Source organism: Schistocerca gregaria, chromosome 1 (assembly GCF_023897955.1).
Source record: "Schistocerca gregaria isolate iqSchGreg1 chromosome 1, iqSchGreg1.2, whole genome shotgun sequence".
Lineage (NCBI taxonomy): Eukaryota > Metazoa > Arthropoda > Insecta > Orthoptera > Acrididae > Schistocerca > Schistocerca gregaria.
The window spans coordinates 678,207,935-678,235,823 of record NC_064920.1 but is presented as its reverse complement, the minus strand read 5'-3'; positions in this window follow the sequence as shown (position 1 = coordinate 678,235,823).

Below are 27,889 nucleotides of genomic sequence, written 5' to 3'. Positions count from 1 at the left end.
CTTTGGTTTACTTTTAATTCAAGTTTATGCGTCAACGAGCTTAAATTCTAATGGGGGGTAAAAGACTTCTGCGTATTTTTATAAGAACAGACAAATGACGGAAAATCTCACCACAAGATGATAATGGTGGACTTTAGCGCAAGAGTAGGACAAAAGGTAATGAATAATTATCAGTGGAAACGTTTACATAATACTGAAGATAAAGTCTTGAAGGTTCTTCCCTTCAACTTCCTTTCTACTGACGTTTCGAGCCCTCTGCTGGGATCTTCAGGATCTTCTGGTGTTCCCGGATGGCTGAAGATACCAGAAATGACAAAGGTGACATACCTGCGAAATGTATGGAATAATACTCACAGATTAATATTAAATGAAGTGCACAACGCCTTGCAAGAAAACGCACCAGGAGACATTAGCGTTTCAATAGAAATGACTAAAACCAGAGGAAAAGAAATACAAAGGAAACTTGTAAAATTAGTGATATAGGACAGATCAACACGAATGCAAAAATGCACTAATGCTGAAATTATTCACCTGCACAATATAGGAAATAAGTGAGATACGGAAGAACAATATACCTATAAACTTCCTCACTGTAATGCAATATTCACTAAAATTATCAACAACGCATGGAAAATGGATTGCATTTTATTGACACGACGTAAAATCTGGCTTTGGAAGTGGTTTTAACACAACGAACCACTTCCAAGTCGTGGGAATTAGGGAACAGAAATTATGGAAGAGAACAATGCGTTTGAAAGAGGAGTTTGGTAGAGACTGTTTTCTGTAGCCGTTAAGAGAGTTTTCTGATTTTGGAAAAATAGGAATTCCCATTAATGGAAGATTTTTTTACATTACGTTAATTGTGTTTCCTGGACCCAGTGGATAATGGTCTCTGAGATGTGGAAAGAAATTAAAGAAGTAGATTAAATTTAAATGCAAAACAGAGAGATAGCATTTTTATGACTTTATTACAATGCTAATTATAATTATAATTTAACCTAGAACATTAAATTTAAGAATTTGTGTGAAGATACTCTTCAGTGCAGTAGAAAGGGTTACCTAACAGAATTTTTTTTTCAATTTATTCAAAACTCCACCGCATTATGTATGTGACCTTTATTGTTCTTTGATATTTTTTATTTAACCTGATCAGATTAGGGCCATCAGGCCCTCTCTTACATCGAACCAGTGTTCCACACATGCAGCATTTCACACATCAGAGTTACATCATGGCAATAGTTTAAATGAGAAAATTAGATTATTCTAGTGACAATATGAATAAAGAGTAGTGACTAAGACCTAATAAAGTAAATGCGGCAGTATTTTTACAACAGCTGCTATACACGCAGATTATGATAAAAGCAATAATCATAAAAGTAAAAAACAAAATCAAAGAATAATGATAAACTTGACTAAGACCTAATAAAGTAAATGCTGGCAGTATTTTTACAACAGGTGCTATACATACAGATTATGATAAAAGCAATAATAATAACAGTAAAAAAATCAAATAATAATGACAAACCTGAGAAAAATTGGCAATAGTAACTAAGATTTGTGCAGATGTACATTAATATATTGGTGAGTAAAGTAGATGTTTACTAGTATAGCGAGGGAGATTTAAGGAGGGGGAAAGAGGGAAGTAATGAGGTGAAGTGCATTCATGTACAGAGGAAAGCATTACTGTTGGTCAAGTAGATACGTCATTAACTGTTTTTTGAAGCCGGACATGTTTTTAAGTTCTCTAACATAATAAGGGAGGTTATTCCAGAGTCGGTTTCCCGCTACTGTAAAGGACTTGGAGAAGGTGACTGAGCGATGCAGTGGAACGGAGAGGATTTGATTATAATGGGAACGTGTGGATCTGTCATGTTGTTCCGACATGAGCGCTAGGGACGAGGAGAGATATGAGGGACAGTGTACATTTACAAGGCAGTAGATGAGACAGAGTGTATGAAAATCTCTGCGTTTGTCTGCACACAACTAGGGCAATTTTGCATATGCTGGTGAAATGTGATAAAAAGTCGAACGTCACAGATATATCGGACGCAGGCATCCATGACCAGTTCCAGACGTCGCGAGTTTTCCTGAGTGAGGCCTTGTAGGATCATATCGCTGTAGTCAATGATTGGGAGTATAAGCGTTTGTACCAATTTCTTTTTCAGATCGAAAGGGAAGAGTTTTTTTATATTTTTATAGGATATGAAGGGATGCTGATGCTTTTTTGCACACTGCAGTTACGTGCTCTGTCCAATTTAGATTTTCATCTACACTCCTGGAAATTGAAATAAGAACACCGTGAATTCATTGTCCCAGGAAGGGGAAACTTTATTGACACATTCCTGGGGACAGATACATCACATGATCACACTGACAGAACCACAGGCACATAGACACAGGCAACAGAGCATGCACAATGTCGGCACTAGTACAGTGTATATCCACCTTTCGCAGCAATGCAGGCTGCTATTCTCCCATGGAGACGATCGTAGAGAAGCTGGATGTAGTCCTGTGGAACGGCTTGCCATGCCATTTCCACCTGGCGCCTCAGTTGGACCAGCGTTCGTGCTGGACGTGCAGACCGCGTGAGACGACGCTTCATCCAGTCCCAAACATGCTCAATGGGGGACAGATCCGGAGATCTTGCTGGCCAGGGTAGTTGACTTACACCTTCTAGAGCACGTTGGGTGGCACGGGATACATGCGGACGTGCATTGTCCTGTTGGAACAGCAAGTTCCCTTGCCGGTCTAGGAATGGTAGAACGATGGGTTCGATGACGGTTTGGATGTACCGTGCACTATTCAGTGTCCCCTCGACGATCACCAGAGGTGTACGGCCAGTGTAGGAGATCGCTCCCCACACCATGATGCCGGGTGTTGGCCCTGTGTGCCTCGGTCGTATGCAGTCCTGATTGTGGCGCTCACCTTCACGGCGCCAAACACGCATACGACCATCATTGGCACCAAGGCAGAAGCGACTCTCATCGCTGAAGACGACACGTCTCCATTCGTCCCTCCATTCACGCCTGTCGCGACACCACTGGAGGCGGGCTGCACGATGTTGGGGCGTGAGCGGAAGACGGCCTAACGGTGTGCGGGACCGTAGCCCAGCTTCATGGAGACGGTTGCGAATGGTCCTCGCCGATACCCCAGGAGCAACAGTGTCCCTAATTTGCTGGGAAGTGGCGGTGCGGTCCCCTACGGCACTGCGTAGGATCCTACGGTCTTGGCGTGCATCCGTGCGTCGCTGCGGTCCGGTCCCAGGTCGACGCGCACGTGCACCTTCCGCCGACCACTGGCGACAACATCGATGTACTGTGGAGACCTCACGCCCCACGTGTTGAGCAATTCGGCGGTATGTCCACCCGGCCTCCCGCATGCCCACTATACGCCCTCGCTCAAAGTCCGTCAACTGCACATACGGTTCACGTCCACGCTGTCGCGGCATGCTACCAATGTTAAAGACTGCGATGGAGCTCCGTATGCCACGGCAAACTGGCTGACACTGACGGCGGCGGTGCACAAATGCTGCGCAGCTAGCGCCATTCGACGGCCAACACCGCGGTTCCTGGTGTGTTCGCTGTGCCGTGCGTGTGATCATTGCTTATACAGCCCTCTCGCAGTGTCCGGAGCAAGTATGGTGGGTCTGACACACCGGTGTCAATGTGTTCTTTTTTCCATTTCCAGGAGTGTATTACTACTTCCAAACTTTTTGCTGAGGGAGAGAAGTTAATATTTGTTCCATTTAGGATAAGAGGTGGTACGGATTCCCGATGTTTTGGGCTAATGAGCTTAGAGTGACCAACAAGTACTGCTTGGGTTTTATATGGGTTTAGTTTTAGACCTATGTCCTGTGCCCATTTTGACAGTGGATCGAGGTCAGTACTGAAATTTTCAGTAGCTTTCTTGAGATTGCTTGGTTTCGCACTTAGATACAACTGAAGGTCATCAGCATACATATGATATTTGCAATAGGTCAGAACCGATGACACATTATTGACATACAGAGAGAAGAGTATGGGACCTAATACTGACCCTTGGGGAACGCCTGACACTACCTGCCGCCATTGTGATTTTATATTCCCAGACAGGACGCGTTGCTAATGAGACACCATGTATGATCGAAACCATTGCTGTGCACTTGGTGAGAAATTTAGGCCGCTAAGTTTGGCTAGCAAGATGTCGAAGTCGACAGTATCAAATGCTTTGCTGAAATCTAAGAAGCAAATGATAGTCGCTTCTTGTCCGTCCATGGCAAGTTTCAGGTCATCTGTCTCCTTTATCAGTGCGGATGTCGTACTTCGATGTTTACGGAAACCTGATTGGTATTCGTCTAGTAGGTTGTTAGTAGTTAGGTATTTCGTGAGTTGATCATGAACTATATATTCTAAGACCTTTGATAGTGCAGGAATAAGGCAGATGGGGCGGTAGTCAGAGGGTGCTCTGGCGATGTCCTTTTTAGGCAGTGGCTTAATTTGTCCCAGTTTCCAGGCCTCAGGGAAAACACTTGTGATTAATGAATCGTTGAAAATGTCTGTTATAGAGGGCAGTAGCTGGTCAATAATAAGTTTTACCATCTGGATAGTGATGCCATCATGTCCAGTAGATGCTGATCTAATCTGCATTATGGCTTTCTTGAGAGTACTGCAAGTGACGTGCTGTAGATAGAATTTTTCTTTGCTAGAGTTGTTCATCCCCATGAAGTAATCAATGATTCTCTTTTGTTTGCGATTCAGTTTTGGTTGTAGGTAATGTGAAGAATCGGTTTAGTTCTTCAGCTGGGACCATGGGATTTTCTGCAACTTTTATTTTGCCTAAACCGAGACTACGGAGATTTTTCAACAGGATAGCTGGTCTACATCTATTGTCAACTAATGTACGGGCATGTCTGAGCTTAGCGTTTCTCGCCGCTTGACTGACTTTGTTTCGTTTCTGCTTGTATACAGTATGATTTTCAGATGTAGGGTGTATCTTGTATGCTCGATGTGCAGCGTCTCTGAGATTCATGAGCTGTTTTAGTTCATCAGTCAGCCAAGGTGCAGGTTGCCTTTTTACTTTTCTGATCTTTATTGGAGCATATTTGTCATATAGTTGAGTAATTTTGTTAGTGAAATCCTGGAGTTTGTCGTTTATGTCCATGAGGGGAGTAGAGATCATCCCCCAAACTATTTCTTGTGCCTCAGTTTCGAGTTCACGCAAATTTATGCGTTTCAGTTCTCGGTATGTAGACAGTTTTTGTTTCTTTCTAGGACATTCTAGTGAATACGTCAGGAAAATGATGTCATGGGCAGACATGCCAGGAGCAGATATTTGAGAGATGCGGATTATTCTGTTTGGAGATTTCGTTGCGAATATATCTATGAAAGTGTGACTGGTAGTCGTGTGATGAGTAGGTGCCAGCTGAAGCAGCGTCATATTTGAGGAAGAAAGCATCCTTTTAAATTTCCCAGTGGAAGGACTATTGCACAGAAAATTAATGTTAGTGTCACCTGCTATAATTACATGTTCATATGACGATTCGAGACTAGAGAGGGCAGTTTCGAAGCAGGCGAACCCGCCTACTTTAGGAGGTTTGTAAAGGACACATATTAAGCACTTTCTGTTAAGTGATTTGATCTCTTTGAACATATATTCCTCTTGTTTTTCTACATTGTTGTCGGATGTGTGTAGTACTGTAGGTGACAAATCAGAGCGTATGTACGCCCCTACTCCGCCCCCTCGTCTGTTGCGTCCGTCGTGCCTGAGAAAGATACAGCCATCTAGGTTTACGAAAGTTGTAGGAATACTTGGTTTGAGCCAAGTCTCTGACAAAAGTATTACTTGTATGTCAGCTGTTTGAATATACATTTGAACTCGTCGAAGTGAGCTGGCAGAGACTGGACATTTGCATGTGCAATATGCAGCTTGGTGCGTCCGGGTGTTGATTGCCCGAGGAGGCTGCCGACCGATGTTTGCGGGTCGTGGTTAGCGGTGACAAGAGGGTCTGGCATGAGGAACGGGGAAGGCGTGTGAAGGAGAGGGGCTGAGGGAGTGTCCTCCCAGTTCTGAGCAGTGATGGCGTCGAGAGGGAGGGGGTGGGTTCCCGGGGAGGCAACGGGATCTGCGGCTAAGGTCAGCGAGGTCTGCAACGGTTCTGGAAGTAGCCGTGGGCTGGCAGGGGAAAGAATTTCGCTAAACACAACGGGAGTAATCTGCACGTTACGACAGAGTGTGATATTAATTACACTTATGAGGATTACAACTAAAGTATGATGGTGGGTTGCTAATTAAGGATGGAAATGAGACTACCTTACGTAATAATTAACAAAATTACACGAGAAAACAATTAAAGATGAAAATAGTTATGTGGAGAAACGAAAAGTTGATAATACAAATAATAACAAAAATTACATGAGAAAAAATAATTAGAGATAAAAAATAGTTATGTAAAGAAACGACCAATTTGATAATACATTAGTTAAGTTATGGTTGACAGTGTAAACAATATAAACATACAGGTTAGTGGCAGCAAGATTAGACATGATTTAGCTTCTAAAGCACAGGCTTTCGAGTTCATAACACTGCAAATTGTTTTCGGTCTTAACCATTATCCTGCCGTCATTTTTGCATACGTTCTGTAGCCCAAATTTCGAAATCGCGCTCTTCAAAATGTTTAGTCTTTCAGAGGTCAGATCCTCGCGTACTGTCAGACCCGACTTCACGAGATTGTTCTTTGCTCTGAAGACTTCAGATCTTTTCCCATAGGACATAAATTTCACTATTATAGTTCTTTGTTTTGTAGAACCTGGCGACCTACGACCCACTCTATGACTTCTGTCAATGTCACTCAGAGTCACCTGCACGCCTAGCATCACTAGTTCATCTGTGTTCTCTCTGCTGCTCTCTGGAATGCCGAACAGTCTGACATTATTGCGTCTGTGATATTGTTCGAGCTCGTCCGTCTTCTGGGTCATTTTCTGTTCGAGCAGTCGTGCATTCTCCTCACTTGCTTTTAACGATGCCTCCAGTGCACGGATCTCGCTCGCATTCGCCTCCAGAGTTTTCTGTATTTTGTCCGTCACTGCTGCAGTGACAGCATCAGTGATGGTTTGAACAACAAGCCCGAGCGTCTCCTTAGCCTGCAGCGCGGCACTCACCTCAGCCCTCACGAGTGCGGCGATGTCAGCGGTGCCGGGCGCAGCGGCCTCAACTCCCGGCGTAGACTCCGCGCCCGCGCTGTCGCCGGCCTGGCCGTTGGCTGCACTGCGCATTGTTCGGCGATTTTCCATTTTAAGTGCGATTCCGTGTAATTGGTGCTCAGTATGTGATGTAAAATACGACACTCGGCAGTAGATATACGGCTTTAGTATATGTAGACTAGCCTAACTGCATGAAACACCTCCAGATTTCCAGTGGCGTAGCCTGAGGGGAGACTTTGAGACTTAGTCTCCCCCGTATTCGTGCTTAAAAAAGATGCAATAGTAATTCATAACAAATATATAAACAACTTTCTACTAACAGCACTAAACGTGCGAAGACATCAGTTTTGTAGCCCGCGCCGCCGCACCCTGAGTATTGGTGTGTCTGCCTGCTTGAGACTCGATTGATCTCAGTCTTTTTTTTTTTTCACTTTTCATTCTCTGCCCTGATCTCAGTCTCTGCTTCCCGTCCCTTACCTGGCTCACTGGCTGTGTGCGCCTGAGCTTTAGTGGCTTTCTCGGCTCCCCTCCACTTCCCCTCTTCCACGAAGACCGGTGCGCTGCACTTGCTAGCAGGTATCGAGACTAGTGTCTGCCGCTTCCATGCTGGCTTTTAACAAGGAAGTGAATAGTCGCGCAGTTTGTGTTCATAGTCATTCTTGTGTGATTTTATTGCATACTTTCGTTGTGTCGCCAACATGAGTGAGCTAGCAACTGAACACCTTATAGAATTTTTATTAAAAACGCCTTATTCGACGTTGACGTACGAAAAAAATGTGCGAATTGAAGGACAAACGACCTACTAGTTTTAAGTGAAGCCAAACAAAAACGCACTTTCAGACAGCCTGGTACGAAATGTATGCTTGTCTGACTGCGAATGCAGTTAATAACAGATTATATTGTTATATATGTCTTCTGTTTGGTGGTTAAAAGGAATGCTTCAATGAGGGAATTTGTACAATAACTTTGGCAAGAAAGCACAAAAGCATTAGATATCAAAACGTCACCTGCAGAACAAAGAATCATTTCAATTACTGGGCAAAAGTAGAATTGAGCACGCCATTTCTAAAGCCGCTCGTCTTACAGCAATAAAATACAACAAACAAGTAGCATCCATCAGGAGAGTATTGGATCGTCTTATTCAGGCAATTGTATTTCTTTGTAAACAGGAATTAGCCTTTCGCGGCCATCGAGAAGACGAATCCTCCAGCAACAAAGGTAACTATCTGAAATTGTTGGATTTACTAGCTCAAGGAGAGTAGTTAATCCGAGACCATCTGTCATCATCTTCAACTTTTAAAGGAACTTCTCCAGATATACAGAATGATGTAATAGAAATGATAACTCTGGCAGTTAATGAGAAAATAAAATCTGAAATTCAGAACTGCAATTTCATTTCGATTCAGGCTGATTAAACATTAGACGTGCCATGCAAGAGTCAAATGAGTATAACATTCAGGTACTGTATTGCAGACAAAATTGAGGAAAGATTCGTTGGATTTTACGATGTTTCTGGAGATAAAGCTGCTGAAGGTTTGTCAAACATTATTCATGCAGTATTGAAAGAACGGCATGTCGAAGAAAAAGTGGTTAGTCAAACATATGATGGCGCTTCAGTAATGGCGGGCAGAAAAGAGGACTACAACAACTGGTGAAGCAGTTCTGTCCGTATGCGCTGTTTATACATTGTTACGCACACCAACTGAATTTGGTACTGTTACATGCCTCCAAAATCATATGACAAGTACGCATGTTTGTAAATGATCTTACTGCACTCCATTCGTTTTTCGGCAAATCGTCAAAACGAACTGTATTGCTAACTGAGAAAGGATTTAAACTGCCACATGCAAGCAACATTCGCTGGAACTTTCGTTCCGGGCAGTTTCAACATCTAGTCATTTCTCAGGGCTATATAGTGTTTTTAATTATATATTTGATGATACAGACTCTCAGTGGGACCCAGAATCTTCGATCTTTGCTGTGGGAATGAGACGACGGGTGGATGATTCTACGTTTGTCCACTTGCTTTGCTCCTACCGAGCGTACTTTGTTTATGTTGAGCACCTCTTTAATGTTCTTCAGTCAAAATCTATCAGTATAACTGCTTGCCACGACGAAATAAGATTTGTTTTGAGAAACTTACGACGATTAAGAACGAAAACATTCGTTGATGAATGTATTGAATGCAGCTTGTGTTTGAATAGCAACTTATCATTCTGTAACAGTCAAAAGACATCTCTCAGGGCACCAACTTACGAATTACTGGATTTGCAAATTGTTGAGATGGAAAGAAGGTTTGAAGACTTTCCCCAAATTCAGTTTGGTGAACTTTTGAACGAAAAGTATTTCCCGAACTATCAAAAAGAATCCCCAAACTTGAAACTGCTTCAATTATTAGAACAGTACCCCTTTTTCAAACAAGAACAACTTGAAAATCAACTGTGTAACTTATGCGCTGATGAGAAAAAAACACTTATCTCCAAGAATCCTCTTAAAGTACATTGCCAACAATGATTTAGATTCTGTTTACGAAGAAACAATGAAGTTCCTGCGTTTGGTTTTGATCCTACCCGCAAGTACACCAAACAGTGAACGAAGCATGAGCACTCTTAAACAAGTGAAGAATTATTTAAGGAATTCAATGTCAAACATCCGGCTGTCATATTTGAGCGCGTTAGTAATAGAAAAGACACTACTTGGAGAGCTATCCAGTGATCAGATCCTTGCAGACCGAGTTATAGACTTATTTGTGGAAAGAAAAGACAGGCGCATTTCACTTGTATACAAGTAAATATAAGTGCTTCTTCTCTTGCTGCTGGAGTTCTACAAATTTGTCATCGTTTCTTGAGCAAGTTAGTTATTCAAAAATGGTTCAAATGGATCTGAGCACTATACGACTTAACTTCTGAGGTCATCAGTCGCCTAGAACTTAGAACCACTTTAACCTAACCAACCTAAGGACATCACACACATCCATGTCCGAGGCAGGATTCGAACCTCCGACCGTAGCGTTCGCGCGGTTCCAGACTATAGCGCCTAGAACCGCTCGGCCACTCCGGCCGGCAAGTTAGTTATTATTATTATTAGTGGCAGTGGTAGTGGTAGTATTAGTTGTAGTAGTAGTAGTTGTTGTTGTTTTATCTTATGTATTTTGTTTAATTTGTTTAAATTATTGTTTATTGTACAATTTTGTCCGCCTATAATAACTGCAGAGTCTCCCCAACCTTTACAACCACGCTACGCCACTGCAGATTTCACGTAAACTTGCCAGCCAAGCTAACGCACGTCACTCACTCGCCGCCATGTTATGACTCTCATGGTTGCTCAATGCACGTGATACCCATGTATCCGACTCCTTTCTGTTCTAAAGTTAGCCTTTTGAGGTCTTTGTAGAGGATGCTTCTAGTCCTAATGTTACATTCATGATTTTCAACATGTTTTGTGAAAAGGGAACTATTGATATAACTCTGACGAATATACGTATTGTGAAGAGGTTTTCAAAATATCCAGTTTTATAAGACGTCTATGCACTATGTTCTTGGATTGACATCAGCTATATTTCTTATAACACACTTCTGTATTCTGCAAATATTATCCCTGCAACTTGAATTTTCCCAGAAAGCACCTTCGTTTATTTAATGGCATCTTACTGTTTTCCATTATTGAAAAGAAATATTAACAGCTAATTGGAGAATCCGAGAGAGCACATTTGGAGTAGAATTGAAAATGAATTATTATAAGGTTAAAACAATATATTGTACATACACAGAAAAGAAAACTGTTAAATAGCTATTAAGTGTTGGAAATAGTCACTTGTATTTAGGGCACTCGAATCAACGTCTGAATGAACAGAAAAGCAATTTAGCGTAACTAGTAAAAGCGGCCACAACAGGAAATTTGGACTAGATAACAAACCAGAACGGATAAGGTAATTGCGACTCTAATAGAAATATAAATAAATGGGTTGGGACATGTAGTTCCTCGAACGGGTGGTAGATAGACCAACGATCTTTTTTACTGGATCCCTAAAGCTAAGAACAGAACGAAATGGCGACGTTTTGGAAAATGGGTAGGCAGCATTAAACGAACACACAGTAGCCACAGGGATACATATTGCTGAAGACAGTAAAGAATGGAGACGTGGTCATGATTATGGTCATAAAATGGTCACTGATGATCATCAGATAAAATGAGCGTTTTTAATTGAAATGGTTGTAAGGTAGGTAGTTACTAGTATTCCCGCGGGCTGCAAGAAAATCTCAGTGTACACTGCAAGATCCTTTCTGTAGGTTGCCCAGCTTAGGGTGCTCCACGGAACTACTGCATCCTCATGATGTGCAAAGGATATCCGAATGTACAAGTCTGAATTCATGACCTTCAAAGACGATTTTGGCGAGGAACTAGTCTAAAAGACCATAACTGAATTTTTGTGCCTGAATGCTATTAACAAAGTGCGGGAACACCATCTTGTGAAACTATGTTCGCATGGGGAAAGAGAACAAGAATTTTCAAATGTAATGAATTATTAAGCGCTTATTTCTGCAGTTACAACAATTTACTTTCGGAAATGACTGAAAACTTTTGTAGAAATATTTTTGGCACTATCAGAAGTACATAGTGGACCAAAAATCTAGGACACTTTCAGTACCAGTAAGAACTTGACATTTGGACGAATAAATGTCCACATAAGAATACAATTTATTCATTACTTGTCCTTTTATTCATTTTATTGCTAACTAAAGAAATAAGTAGAAGCTCACCTGTTACATGACTGGGTTCTAGATTAATTATAATCTACCTTTAAATTCAGTAACTACTTCCGTTCAGAAGTTCACTCTCAATTCACACAGAATGTTGCCCCCATGAGACTGAGTGACGTATCCAGCTATAATCCATCACCTCGGCGTCTAAAGAATACGTTGTATCTGAGTGTGTAATTAAGGAAGACTACAATGACGAAAATAGAAAGTGTTAGATGCTGATGCACAAATCAGATGTTTATCAAAATTTGGGGAGATGCTCATAACAAAACGAGTAATAAACGATTAAACCTTCATTCCATAGAACTAATATCCAACATCAACGTTAACATGAGGTGAGGGCCCCACAGACAATCCTATATTCATTGTGGCATGGATGAAACAGCCTCCAAATATCACCTTGAGGAATTTCTTCCCACGCCTCAAACAGAAGTTATATTGAGACATCTGACTGGAGGCTGATATGGAAGCATTTGTCTTCCCATCACATCCCAACATACTGTATGACTGATACACTAGCGGACTGGGTAGTCCATTCAAGGATCCATACATTCCTCAAAGCGCTTATGGTGTGAACTAGAGCGCAGGTTCTGGCATTATCCTTCTGAGATATGGTCACGGAAATTATTGTTATATGACAGTTTATGTCCAGTATGTCAGTAAACCTATTTTTGTAATGTAATATGCACTTCCCAGTAGTCAATACAGTCAATTCTTCAACTGTATGAAAACTGCAGATAATATTCCCCTCTGACAATGACTGCATGGCTAATAAATTCTTCTTCTCCTTTTATGATGGTGAGGGACACATGTTATCATCTACAGCCACGGGGGCTGTCTTCACCTGCTTATGACAGTGAAGTTACCTTAAGAGCATCAGAGTGACATAAACTTGTTTGGCGCTGAAAGCCTCCCACCTCCGTGCAGCAGGAGCATAGGAGAGGATGGACTGTTTTCCATAAAAACGGCATTGTGCGATATTCTGAACGGCATCCTTTCTGCACGATAAGATCTGAAGACCAGGTGAGAAACATAGAGCTTCAGACTGCGAGATCAGGTGTTGGATACTGGTGTGCCGTGCAGTCATGCTCTTTTAAATCAAAGAAAGGAGGTTTGTGATTGGCTCATAGTAATTACTTTGGTAGAAGGCATGATTTCCCGTGACTACCTGTGTACTAGCCTTTTAACTAGGAGAGATTTTTTGCTTTCCTTTCTGTGCCATCCCATTACTGGTTAATTATGACAAAATCCATTGTTATTGTTGTGGTCTTGCCCTGAGACTGGTTTGATGCAGCTCTCCATGCTACTCTATCCTGTGCAAGCTTCTTCGTCTCCCAGTACCTACTGCAGCCTACATCCTTCTGAGGCCACCTGACAAAAATTGGAGAAACCATTGCAAGCATCATTTAATAGCAGTAATTCCGCCTCTGGACTTGAAAACCACCTGAATTCAGTTAAGAAGGGAGTCCACAAAGTTGAGTTGCAGGCGCATCCCATTCTGCTTCAGCCGCTCGCTGAAGATCTGACCGTACAATTCCACCAAACTGCAGGGATACGATTTTTGGCATATTTCCACTATTACAACATGTTGCACAGATTTTCTGGGGGATCAAGTCAGGTGATTTTGCAGGCGAATCCAAACGTAATAAGACAGATGAGTGTTCAGAAAACCAGTTGCATATTCTTCCATCTGTATGAACTTTTATATTGTCATTTACATGTGTCTGTGTGAGGTATGGTCTTTTTCGAGATAACTGACTCCAAATGTTCATTAGATACTGTATCGATCACACTATTCTCTCATTAACAGGTTGTGACGGAGCTTCATTTACTGTTTGTAGCATGTCCCGTCAGGTTTGGAAGCAATTTTGATTCACAAGCCGTGGAACGCTTCTCTGGTCCCTGAGTGTCAGGATCTTTATCCGACTACAATTCTGAAGTCTTGTTTCGTAGTCACATATGTTACACCACTGTTTGTAGACACATTGAACAATCTGCTATACCAACAAATCCAGAAACTGCACAAACACAATAGATCCTTCCTGCCACTGTCACGTCGTTACATATACCCATGTTTACGTACAATGTCCGCTTGAATCATAAATATCCCACTGATATCTGATGCCTTATTTTCACATAGAAGCAGTGTATGTATGCCGCGCGGAGTGGTCGCGTGGTTTGAGGCGTCAAGTCACGGACTGCGTGGCCCCTTCCCCCGGAGGTTGAGTCGTCCCTCGGGTATGGTGTGTGAGTTGTTCTTAGCATAAGTTAGTTTAAGTAGTGTGTAAGTCTAGGGACCGATGACCTCAGCAGTTTGGTCCCATGGGAATTCCCACACACACACACACACACACACACACACACACACACACACACGCACAAACACACAAGCAGTGTATGTGTGGTTGAGCACCTGACCCGAACACTGCACTATCAGTAAAGACTAAACAATTGATCTCTATGTGCCCACTAGAGTGACTAATTTTTGGTCCGGTGAGCTTGCTATTGGTCGTAATTTACAAATTCTGCTGGATTTGGAAGGCGAGATTCCAGTGTTGGCGTAACCAACTAACTTTCAGAGTGTGAAGTCAGAACACGCTGGCTGCAGGAGAGTTGAAGAGTGCACTTGCTTTCGGGACGCCGTCGAGAATGCTCCTAACCTTAGTAGCCGCATTAGGAGATGTCTCCGACTTAGAGCAAAGTTTCAGCCGCTGCTGTAGCTATTTTCCACAATCACACCATTTACGAGTGGTACGCATGTGCCACTGATACAGCAACTGACGAGAGGGGGACGTGAAGCTAGTTAATTTGCATCAGGGTTTCATTGCACAGATTTTACAGGACCGTTACTCACACGTTATCAATCTCAAGAAAATAATAGAATCCATTACGAAAGAAAGAAAAACGAATTACTTGAATAAATGTATCCTCCTCAATGAAGCACAGTTCGGTATCCAGAGTAGTGGAAGTACTGAATCAGCCATAGTAGAGTTTACAAAAGTATACTTTGTGCACTAGACAAAATGAATGTTGTTGTTGTTGTTGTGGTCTTCAGTCCTGAGACTGGTTTGATGCAGCTCTCCATGCTACTCTATCCTGTGCAAGCTTCTTCATCTCCCAGTAGCTACTGCAACCTACATCCTTCTGAATCTGCTTAGTGTATTCATCTCTTGATCTCCCTCTACGATTTTTACCCTCCACGCTGCCCTCCAATACTAAATTGGTGATCCCTTGATGCCTCAGAACATGTCCTACCAACCGATACCTTCTTCTGGTCAAATTGTGCCACAAACTCCTCTTCTCCCCAATCCGATTCAATACTTCCTCATTAGTTATGTGATCTACCCATCTAATCTTCAGCATTCTTCTGTAGCACCACATTTCGAAAGCTTCTATTCTCTTCTTGTCCAAACTATTTATCGTCCATGTTTCACTTCCATACATGACTACACTCCATACAAATGCTTTCAAAAACGACTTCCTGACACTTAAATCGATACTCGATGTTAACAAAATTCTCCTCTTCAGAAACGCTTTACTTGCCATTGCCAGTCTACATATTATATCCTCTCTACTTCGACCATCATCAGTTATTTTGCTCCCCAAATAGCAAAACTCCTTTACTACTTTAACCGTCTCTTTTCCTAAACTAATTCTCTCAGCATCACAAGACTCAATTCGGCTACATTCCATTATTCTCGTTTTGCTTTTGTTGATGTTCATCTTATATCCTCCTTTCAAGACACTGTCCATTCCGTTCAACTGCTCTTCCAAGTCCTTTGCTGTCTCTAACAGAACTACAATGTCATCGGCGAACCTCAAAGTTTTTGTTTCTGCTCCATGGATTTTAATACCTACTCCGAATTTTTCTCTTGTTTCCTTTACTGCTTGCTCAATGTACAGATTGAATAACATCGGGGAGAGGCTACAACCCTTTCTTACTCGCTTCCCAACCACTGCTTCCCTTTCATGCACCTCGAGTCTTATAACTGCCATCTGGTTTCTTTAAAAATTGTAAATAGCCTTTCGCTCCCTGTATTTTACCCCTGCCACCTTTAGAATTTGAAAGAGAGTATTCCAGTCAACATTGTCAAAAGCTTTCTCTAAGTCTACAAATGCTAGAAACGTAGGTTTGCCTTTTCTTAATCTTTCTTCTAAGATAAGTCGTAAGGTCAGTATTGCCTCACGTGTTCCAACATTTCGACGGAATCCAAACTGATCCTCCCCGAGGTCTGCATCTACCAGTTTTTCCATTCGTCTGTAAAGAATTCGCGTTAGTATTTTGCAGCCGTGGCTTATTAAACTGATAGTTCGGTAATTTTCACATCTGTCAACACCTGCTTTCTTTGGGACTGGAATTATTATATTCTTCTTGAAGTCTGAGGGTATTTCGCCTGTTTCATACATCTTCCTCACCAGATGGCAGAGTTTTGTCAGGACTGGCTCTCCCAAGGCCGTCAGTAGTTCCAATGGAATGTTGTCTACTCCGGGGGCCTTGTTTCGTCTCAGGTCTTTCAGAGCTCTGTCAAACTCTTCACGCAGTATCGTATCTTCCATTTCATCTTCATCTACATCCTCTTCCATTTCCATAATATTGTCCTCAAATACATCTACCTTGTATAGACCCTCTATATACTCCTGCCATCTTTCTGCTTTCCCTTCTTTGCTTAGAACTGGGTTTCCATCTGAGCTCTTGATGTTCATACAAGTGGTTCTCTTATCTCCAAAGGTCTCTTTAATTTTCCTGTAGGCAGTATCTATCTTACCCCTAGTGAGATAAGCCGCTACATCCTTACATTTGTCCTCTAGCCATCCCTGTTTACCCATTTTGCACTTCCTGTCGATCTCATTTTTGAGACGTTTGTATTCCTTTTTGCCCGCTTCATTTACTGCATTTTTATATTTTCTCCTTTCATCAATTAAATTCAATATTTCTTCTGTTACCCAAGGATTTCTACTAGCCCACGTCTTTTTACCTACTTGATCCTCTGCTGCCTTCACTACTTCATCCCTCAAAGCTACCCATTCTTCTTCTACTGTATTTCTTTCCCCCATTCCTGTCAATTGTTCCCTTATGCTCTCCCTGAAACTCTGTACAACCTCTGGTTCTTTCAGTTTATCCAGGTCCCATCTCCTTAAATTCCCACCTTTTTGCAGTTTCTTCAGTTTTAATCTACAGGTCATAACCAATAGATTGTGGTCAGAGTCCACATCGGCCCCTGGAAATGTCTTACAATTTAAAACTTGGTTCCTAAATCTCTGTCTTATCATTATATAATCTATCTGATACCTTTTAGTATGAATGTATCACAGGCATATTTCAGGTCTATCTATGGTGTTTGATACTGTTGAGCAGCTTGATACTGTGCAACATAAGCTTGTACAAAAATATAAAATCAATAGGAATAAGATGAATTTTTGTGAAACATTTATCATACCTCCAGGATATTTACATGGAAGTCCCTCCAGGTAGCATATTAGGACCAATATTTCTTTGTGTTCACCAGCGACATTCCAGACAGTGTTACACATGGGGAAAAATTCTGTTTGTTGATGACAGGAACATCGTAATCACTGATACAATAGTAAAACTTTGAGTAAAAAAGTCAAATAAAACCCTAAATAATGTTTATAACTAGTCACCATGCAACTAATTTTCGCTGAACAGAAAGAAAACAACCAGTATGAATTTCAGCTTAAAGAGGGGAAAAAATTCTGTAAAGTTATATGCGGTTGAAAATTTGATAGATTGTATAGCAAACTCGAAAGTTTTGAGAGTTAATACCTTTGGTCATCTGAAATGGAAAGAACACACAAATACACTAACAAAGGAAATGCAATCAGCATGCACCTCCTTCTTGTGATTAGTGTGTAGAAGACAATGCCTTATAGCTACATACTATGCTCTGGAATCATTCTTTAGGAATACAATACAGAACACCTGGAGACAGTTTTCAAACTACGAAAAAGGGTTATCAGAATAACAATTAAAAACATTGTCTTAGCTGCCTGCAAAGATAACATATGCAATTATCTCACAAATAGCAGCATTCGTGATCACAGAACAGGAGCCAGGCGAAAACTTATACTTACCAAGACTAAAGGAACAAAATAAAAGAAATGTTTTCAACAAAGGAGTAAAGTGGTACAATGAATTGTCCAAGAAGATTAAAGAGAGAGCTAAAATCAAAGTAATTGAAAGGTCAGTTAAAGTATACCTCTCAAACAATTCATATTTAAAGTCAAGACTCATTTAGATAACACTGAAGAGTGAATGATAAAAATTAACATTGTTCAATAGTAAAAACAACTATCATTTCACAGTAAACTGTCATTGTTTAATGAATCCTATGCCCAGGACCAGTAAGGTATAATTCTGAACTCTTCCCATTTTACAAATAAGTCAAAAGCCGAGATCGCTGAAATACTGTTTACTGGGTAACCGGTTTCAACACATTAAAGGTGCCATCATCTGATCTGAATATAGATTAATATTTAAAAACCATTTCGATATAAAGATAAATGAGGCAGACCACCCGATATAAAATCATTGTCACAAAAATTAAGAAACCACTACTCTCCTGGTCATTCTTTTCCATGAGAGACATAAAACCGAAGTCACAAGATAAAACTATTTGGTACATGATCGTTGCTCGACTGACTTCGGTCGGCATCACACTGCTCTACTCCGCTTAGGTGTCCCCGCTGCGATTCTAGCGGTTCACAACCAGCCACCCGATATCCAAGCAGTGCACACACAGTGCGACGGTATAACCGCTCATTCAGTTGTACCGTGGGCCTGTGTTTTTGATGTACACTTTAGATGCGGAATTACTGTAAGCTACAACTGTTACATATTTTTGATATATATTGTAGATGCAGGAATTCCATGAGTCACTCTTCCCTCTAAAATGGTGCTTGGTCAGTTCGTTTTCGTGCATAGTCTTATTTAGGTTCAGTGGTTCAAATGGCTCTGAGCACTATGGGACTTAACTGCTGAGGTCATCGGTCCCCTAGTACTTAGAACTACTTAAACTTAACTAACTTAAGGACACCACACACATCCATGCCCGAGGCAGGAGTCGAACCTGCGACCGTAACGGTCGCGCGGTTCCAGACTATAGTGCCTAGAACCGCTCGGCCACTACGACCGGCTCTTATTTAGGTCTAGGCTGAAATCTCAAATGCCTGTTATGTTAATCACATCTGTTTTGTTCAGTTATAGAACAATTTAGATGTGGTAATAGTATTGTGGCACTTACTTTGAGACTTGACAGTCGTATCAGGTGAGCAAGGAGCTAACATCGTGATGCATGACATAAACAGTGTGATATTGCTGATTTATTTTATGACACGTATTTTAGATGTGAAATTAACATTGTAGCACTTGAGATAAGTATTTTGTGTGTGTGTGTGTGTGTGTGTGTGTGTGTGTGTGTGTACGCTCATACGAATGAATGGTAGGTCTTTATACAGGGTGGTCCATTGATCGTGACCGGGCCAAATATCTCACGAAATAAGCGTCAAACGAAAAAACTACAAAGAACGAAACTTGTCCAGGTTGAAGGGGGAAACCAGATGGCGCTATGGTTGCCCCCCAGGTGGCGCTGCCATAGATCAAACGGATAACAACTGCGTTTTTTTTAATAGGAACCCCCATTTTTTGTTACATATTTCGTGTAGTACGTAAAGAAATATGAATGTTTTAGTTGGACCACTTTTTTGGCTTTGTGATAGATGGCGCTGTAATAGTCACAAACATACGGCTCACACTTTTGGACGAACAGTTGGTAACAAGTAGGTTTTTATAATTAAAATACAGAACGTAGGTACGTTTTTAACATTTTATTTCGGTTGTTCCAATGTGATACATGTACCTTTGTGAACTTATCATTTCTGAAAACGCATGCTGTTACAGCGTGATTACCTGTAAATACCACATTAATGCAATAAATGCTCGAGATGATGTCCGTCAACCTCTATGCATTTGGCAATACGTGTAACGACATTCCTCTTAACAGCGAGTAGTTCGCCTTCCGTAATTTTTCGCACATGCGTTGACAATTCGCTGACGCATGTTGTCGGCGGATCACGATGGCAAATATCCTTCAACTTTCCCTACAGAAACAAATCCAGTGACGTCAGAGTCTGTGAACGTGCGGAAAATGGTATGGTGCTTCGACGACCAATCCACCTGTCATGAAATATGCTATTCAATACCGCTTCAGCCGCACGCGAGCTATGTGCTGGACATGTTGGAAATACATCACCATTCTGTCTTGCAGTGAAACATCTTGCAGTAACATCGGTAGAACATTACGTAGGAAATCAGTATACATTGCACCATTTAGATTGCCATCGATAAAATGGGGGCCAATTATCCTTCCTCCCATAATGCCACATCATACATTAGCCTGCCAAGGCCGCTGATGTTTCACTTGTCGTAGCCATCGTGGATTTTCCGTTGCCCAATAGTGCATATTATGCCGGTTTACATTACTGGTGTTGGTGAACGACACTTCGTCGCTAAATAGAACGCGTGCAAAAAATCTGTCATCGTCCCGTAATGTCTTTTGTGCCTAGTGGCAGAACTGTACACGACGTTCAAAGTCGTCGCCATGCAATTCCTGGCGCATAGAAATATGGTACGGGTGCAATCGATGTTGATGTATCATTCTCAACACCGACGTTTTTGAGATTCCCGATTCTCGCGCAATTTGCTACTGATGTGCGGATTAGCCGCGACAGCAGCTAAAACACCTACTTGCGTATCATCGTTTGTCGCAGGTCGTGGTTGACGTTTCACATGTGGCTGAACACTTCCTGTTTCCTTAAATAACGTAACTACCCGGCGAACGGTCCGGATACTTGGATGATGTCGTCCAGGATACCGAGCAGCATACATAACACACACCCATTGGGCATTTTGTTCACAATATACATACATCAACATGATATCGACCTTTTCCTTAATTGTTAACCGTCCATTTTAACACGGGTAATGTATCACGAAGCAAATATCGTCCGCACTGGCGGAATGTTACGTGATACCACCTACTTACACGTTTGCGACTATTACAGCGCCATCTATCAGAAAGCGAAAAAAGTGGTCCAACTAAAACATTCATATTTCTTCACGTAATACACGAATATGTAATAAAAATGGGGTCCCTATTATAGAAAAAACGCAGTTGATATTCGTTTGCCCTATGGAAGCGCCATCTAGCGGGCCAACCATAACGCCATCTGGTTTCCCCCTGCAAGCTAGACGAGTTTCGTTCTTTGTAGTTTTTTCGTTTGATGCTTTTTTCGTGAGATATTTGGCCCGGTCGCTATCAATGGACCACCTGTATATTTTCGAACTTGAAATGTATGTTACACCCATTAAATATTTTTTCATACTATGTGTGCATACATGTAATGATTGGTACAGTATTTGACATTCACATTATTTTAGTGTCTTGACTGATAATACAGTTCGTTTGGATACTTTTGAACACGACCAGGATTGCGGTTTCCTTTTAATAGCTCGTAAACTGGAGCTGTGACAAACAACGAAATGTTGGCGTCAAAGCTATCTGATCGGTCAATTTACAGGATAAGGAGTGTGGCATGATGGTGTCATAGAAAGGGGGAGTGGCTTCTGATGACATGAATATGACATCATGGTTAACGGTACTGACCTGTGCAAGTGACGTCGCAACTATAAACATTGTATTCTAAAGGCCCCTTAGCAATACCACTCTCTTCATATGTTAAGCTCTGATGGGGTACTGAAAGAAAAAGAAATAGATAACTTGTAACTAACCTGTTTCTATGGGTTATTACGTTAAGATTAGGGTCGCCACTGACTCTAACCATACAACTAATCAGAGGTTTGGCCGAGTCGTAAAATAAATTAATTTGATCACTGACCAAAAACTCATAAAAATGCATACGTCTTGATATCGCTCATAGAGGATGCAATGTAAGTAATAGTATTGCCCGTGCACTTTTCACACGAATCAAACATTTAAAATGAAATAGAAAATGCAGGGACAGTGTGCATAAGATCAGCTCCCAGCAACACATCTGAAAATAAGACTTAATCTAAAGCATTTGTTTTAAAATAAAAGGGGAAAATAATCACTGGACCTGTGCGTAAGGAAACGCGTTGAAAGTGCTAATGGGAAAGCTATGAGGTGAATAGCTTAGGTGCAAAAATGTAACCCCGGAGTAGAAGAGAAAATTGTGGATAAAATCATTTATTCCTAAGGTATGGATGTGAGGCATGTACACAATTCCTGATAACATTAATTCACAAAACATTAAAGAAAAGCATCGATACATTCACCGTTATAATCGACACCTAAAATCATTGGTGAGAATCATTCATAGAAGTGCTGTTGCCTGATAACTGATCCCAATAACTCGTGAAATTGTACACGTTTCGCAGTACACCCATGTGCCCACGTGGTTTGTGGAGGCGCAATTTCTAGGTATCGTGGCCAAGTTGCAACAATATCACATCACACAATCATGAACAGTTAACATTCTTTAAAACAAACATGAGATCGGACAGTTAGTGATGACGGTAGCCCAACAAACTCTAATGTTCTAATGGTCGACTCCCCACGGACGAAAGATACATAAAGCAAGGAAAATTTACGAGAAGGCAAAGCTATTAATATCTAGAAAAATAAAAGTTTATACAGGCACAGCTGAAGGCAAACACACATTCATACAGAAGCGAGTGCTCACTTCTTATCGACACCTTCGTGTGGCGCTCTTCAGGCGGACCCAAGTCTGCTATAGAAATTAACTAAAAGAAAAATCTGCCAAAGTTTTGCATTCCCTGCTGCGACAAGGCAAAGCAATCTTTCAGAGCTGAAGAGCGAGACCAAAAGCTAACAGCTTTCCTCTCGCCAGGTAAAAACGCGCCACGCGGTCAGTCTAACTCACCCTTCTTCGACTGGAGCACAGCTGTGGACGCTTCCCGTACCGGAGGCAGACTGCTTCCCTTGTTCATCTCCAGCCTCTTCCACGCTCCGCCTGGCCCGGAAAACCCAAAGATGTCATTTCAGCCACCAACCTAACGCAGGTGGATTCCTCACAAGTAGCGCAAACTCTTTGCCTACTTGACCACTATGGAAGTTGGCTATTCTGTACAACTGCTGCTGAATCTGTATGACTATCGCAGACTTTCTACAGCAGACTATATCACCGTCTAGCAACGTGACACACAACCACATTCATTCACTCACACCACTATGAGAGTTATGAGAAAAGATAAATAAGGAAAAGAAAGAGAAATGCTAGTGAAAATGGGCTACCGGACTAAAGAAAGGTGGCTGTAGGACCCTTTCAAACTAATTTATGTACATTCTGTACTTACATGTTGACTTTGCTTTTCGACTAGGCATCACCCAAACGCAAATATTTGTCGTATTGTGACATCAGCATATTAGCACTTCATCAAACAATGGGGTCGGCTGGTGTTTGAACAGCATCTTTGAGCTGAACGCCGGTCGTGAAGTGCTGAGTAGCCAGATAGGTATTTATCTTGGGCAAGAGATGTAAGCCGTTTGGTGCCAGGTCTGGACTATAGATAGGATGATGAAAAATATGCCAGGTTAAAAGTCTGGATTTTTCATCGTTCGATTCACAGTATAGTGTCGCGTATTTTCACGAAGGATGAATGATCCCTAATGGTAACCCTCTGTGTGAAAATATTAAAAAAGTTGTGCTTCAAATGTCGGACACATATTCAGAAATGTCGGAAATTGTGAACCGATGTCTCACACGAACAATTTCGTCAACATATTGCATAGAGAAAGCTTTTGACAATGTTGACTGGAATACTCTCTTTCAAATTCTGAAGGTGGCAGGGGTAAAATACAGGGATCGAAAGGCTATTTACAATTTGTACAGAAACCAGATGGCAGTTATTAGAGTCGAGGGACATGAAAGGGAGGCAATGGTTGGGAAGGGAGTGAGACAGGGTTGTAGCCTCTCCCCGATGTTATTCAACCTGTATATTGAGCAAGCAGTGAAGGAAACAAAAGGAAAATTCGGAGTAGGTATTAAAATCCATGGAGAAGAAATAAAAACCTTGAGGTTAGTCGATGACATCGTAATTCTGTCAGAGACAGCAAAGGACTTGGAAGAGCAGTTGAACGGAATGGATAGTGTCTTGAAAGGAGGATATAAGATGAACATCAACAAAAGCAAAACGAGGATAATGGAATGTAGCCGAATTAAGACTGGTGATGCTGAGACAATTAGTTTAGGAAATGAGACACTTAAAGTAGTAAAGAAGTTTTGCTATTTGGGGAGAAAAATAACTGATGATGGTCGAAGTAGAGAGGATATAAAATGTAGACTGGCAATGGCAAGGAAAGCATTTCTGAAGAAGAGAAATTTGTTAACATGGAGTATAGATTTAAGTGTCAGGAAGTCGTTTCTGAAAGCCTTTGTATGGAGTGTAGTCATGTATGGAAGTGAAACATGGACGATAAATAGTTTGGACAAGAAGAGAATAGAAGCTTTCGAAATGTGGTGCTACAGAAGAATGCTGAAGATTAGATGGGTAGATCACATAACTAATGAGGAAGTATTGAATCGGATTGGGGAGAAGAGAAGTTTGTGGCACAACTTGACCAGAAGAAGGGATCGGTTGGTAGGACATGTTTTGAGGCATGAAGGGACCACAAATTTAGTATTGGAGGGCAGCGTGGAGGGTAAAAATCGTAGAGGGAGACCAAGAGATGACTACACTAAGCAGATTCAGAAGGATGTAGGTTGCAGTAGGTACTGGGAGATGAAGAAGCTTGCACAGGATAGAGTAGCATGGAGAGCTGCATCAAACCACTCTCAGGACTGAAGACCACAACAACAACATTGCACAAGTTGATCAGTCACATCTGAATGCCTTCGTCGACCACTTTCATCGTGCAAATCTGTGTGACCGTCCTTGAATTTTCTACAGCATTTCTTCACAACACCGTCACTCTTAACGTCACACTCATGGATAATCGTTCAATGGACGATGAATCTCGCCTGCAGGATGCAAATAACAGAACGTACCTCCCAACTGGCGGTAGATGCAATAGTATCACCCTTTTCAGTCGCTCGCTGCTTAACGCAAGACAACTGGCTGACGCAACGTGACCTACAAAGTCTCCTTTTCCAATCACTCAATCACCGCGAATTTTTATAACCACTGGTAGGTTGACTTTTGAACAGCCCTCGTAAAGCAGCAACAAACTCCCAAAAATTTTACCCCCCCCCCCCCCTCTCGTGAGCACGCTGCAGAATCGTAAATATGCTCTCAATACATGTTTGCTGTCTATGGCTTTGCAAGCGTATACGTGGGTGCAATATTGTTTGTTTCAATTATTTCCACTCATGTTGAGAAATACATTCTTTCTGTTTATATTTTTATAGTCGACGGTCTTTCCCATTTTGTCTTACCTTACTCAGCTACCTGTGTTTTGGCGGTTCTGCTTAGGGAGTCGCGAACCATTTCGGGTATGTTGTCAACAGGTATGGTCAAGCCGTAAATGGCTCTCTTTTCCTGGCTCGTATGTTTTCTACAGATGGCTGGGCGCATCGTCATGGATGAGCAACTGAAAATTATATCCCGTATTAAACACAACTATTAATTTTCTCGAGTAGTCCGAGGCAAAAAGGAAAAAAAAGAAAAAATCGTCAGCGGCCACGTCCACCTAACATGCCGGCGACACCTTACACATCGAAGTACGTTAACTCAGTGGCTGCACACAACGAGAACCTCTGGTAGCTCCTCTGTATCGATACTTGGGCTGGGAGGAGAGTCTGAATTGCTGTCTATTTTTATTCAATAATGTTTCGGCAAATGTACAAAAGAGTTTTACCACTGAATCCTTTCCTAGAGATCCTCTTGCATTGATGGGGTCCTACGGCACCTGCCGCGTGCCACATCTCAGTCTCCGTAATAACCTGTTCTGTGTCTTCAACTGACTAATTTCTATGGGTCGTATTGCTCTCCAACCCTTGAATGCATTTAAGTCGCACTATTTCTCTCCGCTTTTTCGTTACAGGTCTATATCGTTACAACGCGGAAGTGTTGTAGCAAGTATGTTCGAGAAGGCCGCGCATACAATCGCGGTTTTGCAGGGGGGGGGGGGGGGGCTCACGGTTCTCTGTTGTTATTTGAGCCACTAACATGGTGCAAAAAGTTTTTAATTTAGCCCAGACCAGTGGCGATTTGTATAGCCGATCGAACATGAATCTTACTGGAGCTATGTGACAGTATATTATGCAAGATTTGAGCGACGAACCGAAGCCCGGGCAAATTCTGCGAATCGATTAGTTCCTTCTGCAAAAGATATTAACTGGGCTGAAACTAATGCTCAGCTAATGTCACAATTTTTAAGTGCACAGTTCGAATTTTAAGTGAAAAAAATGGTTTTTCTGGGAGGCATCTGAAGCGCACCACTTCTTTAATCCTTGAATGAATCGTTCCAAGCTTTGCGTTAAGGTATATAAATGGATAGTATCAAAATGAATTTTTTCCGATAATCTTTATCGGTTGTCGAGATGCGATGGCTTCAAGCCGAGTTATGTGTTTCAGGTTTCTGCTGATCGATTCAAATTTTGTAGCAAGATAGACAAATACATGTAATTAATGATTGTCTCGTTGCTTTGTGAAGGCTGTACCCGTTGCCACTATATACGAAACCTGGTTCGAAAGACTATAAAAAATCCTATACCGGACCAGTCATTATGCGAGTCAAGAAAAATCTAGGTTGATTGCCAGGCTATGGCGATCTAATACTAAAATTATGGTAGAATAAAAGTTGGGAACCAGAACAAAAAATGCTCTTATCATAGTACAAAAAGGCGAATGTGTGCTAGACAGAGTTAAGCATGTAAAAGATAGGAACTGGCATTTCGACTTATCTTGAAGGTTCGAAGAAATTTTAGTCAAATGTCTCGACATATTCGTACTTTTTTAATTGTTAGTATTAGTATCCATGGCATGTAATACAATGCAGCATGTCAAGTAAAGTAACATGATACATGATGTCACGTCGCATAACATGACAAGTGCCGTCATGTCATCCAACATGGAAATTGCCTGCAGGAGTATTGGATACCTCTGCTCCTACTGAATCGAAAGCTGCGCTACTACAAATATGTCAAGATGTTTTGATTTAAATATCTTTGAAGCTGTCAGACTGGTTTGAAAGCTAGCTCCCTTCTTTTACATACTTGTATTTGCACAGGACATATTCGCCTTTTCTGTGCTGTGATATTCTGGTTTCGAATATACACTCCTGGAAATTGAAATAAGAACAACGTGAATTCATTGTCCCAGGAAGGGGAAACTTTATTGACACATTCCTGGGGTCAGATACATCACATGATCACACTGACAGAACCACAGGCACATAGAAACAGGCAACAGAGCATGCACAATGTCGGCACTAGTACAGTGTATATCCACCTTTCGCAGCAATGCAGGCTGCTATTCTCCCATGGAGACGATCGTAGAGATGCTGGATGTAGTCCTGTGGAACGGCTTGCCATGCCATTTCCACCTGGCGCCTCAGTTGGACCAGCGTTCGTGCTGGACGTGCAGACCGCGTGAGACGACGCTTCATCCAGTCCCAAACATGCTCAACGGGGGACAGATCCGGAGATCTTGCTGGCCAGGGTAGTTGACTTACACCTTCTAGAGCACGTTGGGTGGCACGGGATACATGCGGACGTGCATTGTCCTGTTGGAACAGCAAATTCCCTTGCCGGTCTAGGAATGGTAGAACGATGGGTTCGATGACGGTTTGGATGTACCGTGCACTATTCAGTGTCCCCTCGAAGATCACCAGAGGTGTACGGCCAGTGTAGGACATCGCTCCCCACACCATGATACCAGGTGTTGGCCCTGTGTGCCTCAGTCGTATGCAGTCCTGATTGTGGCGCTCACCT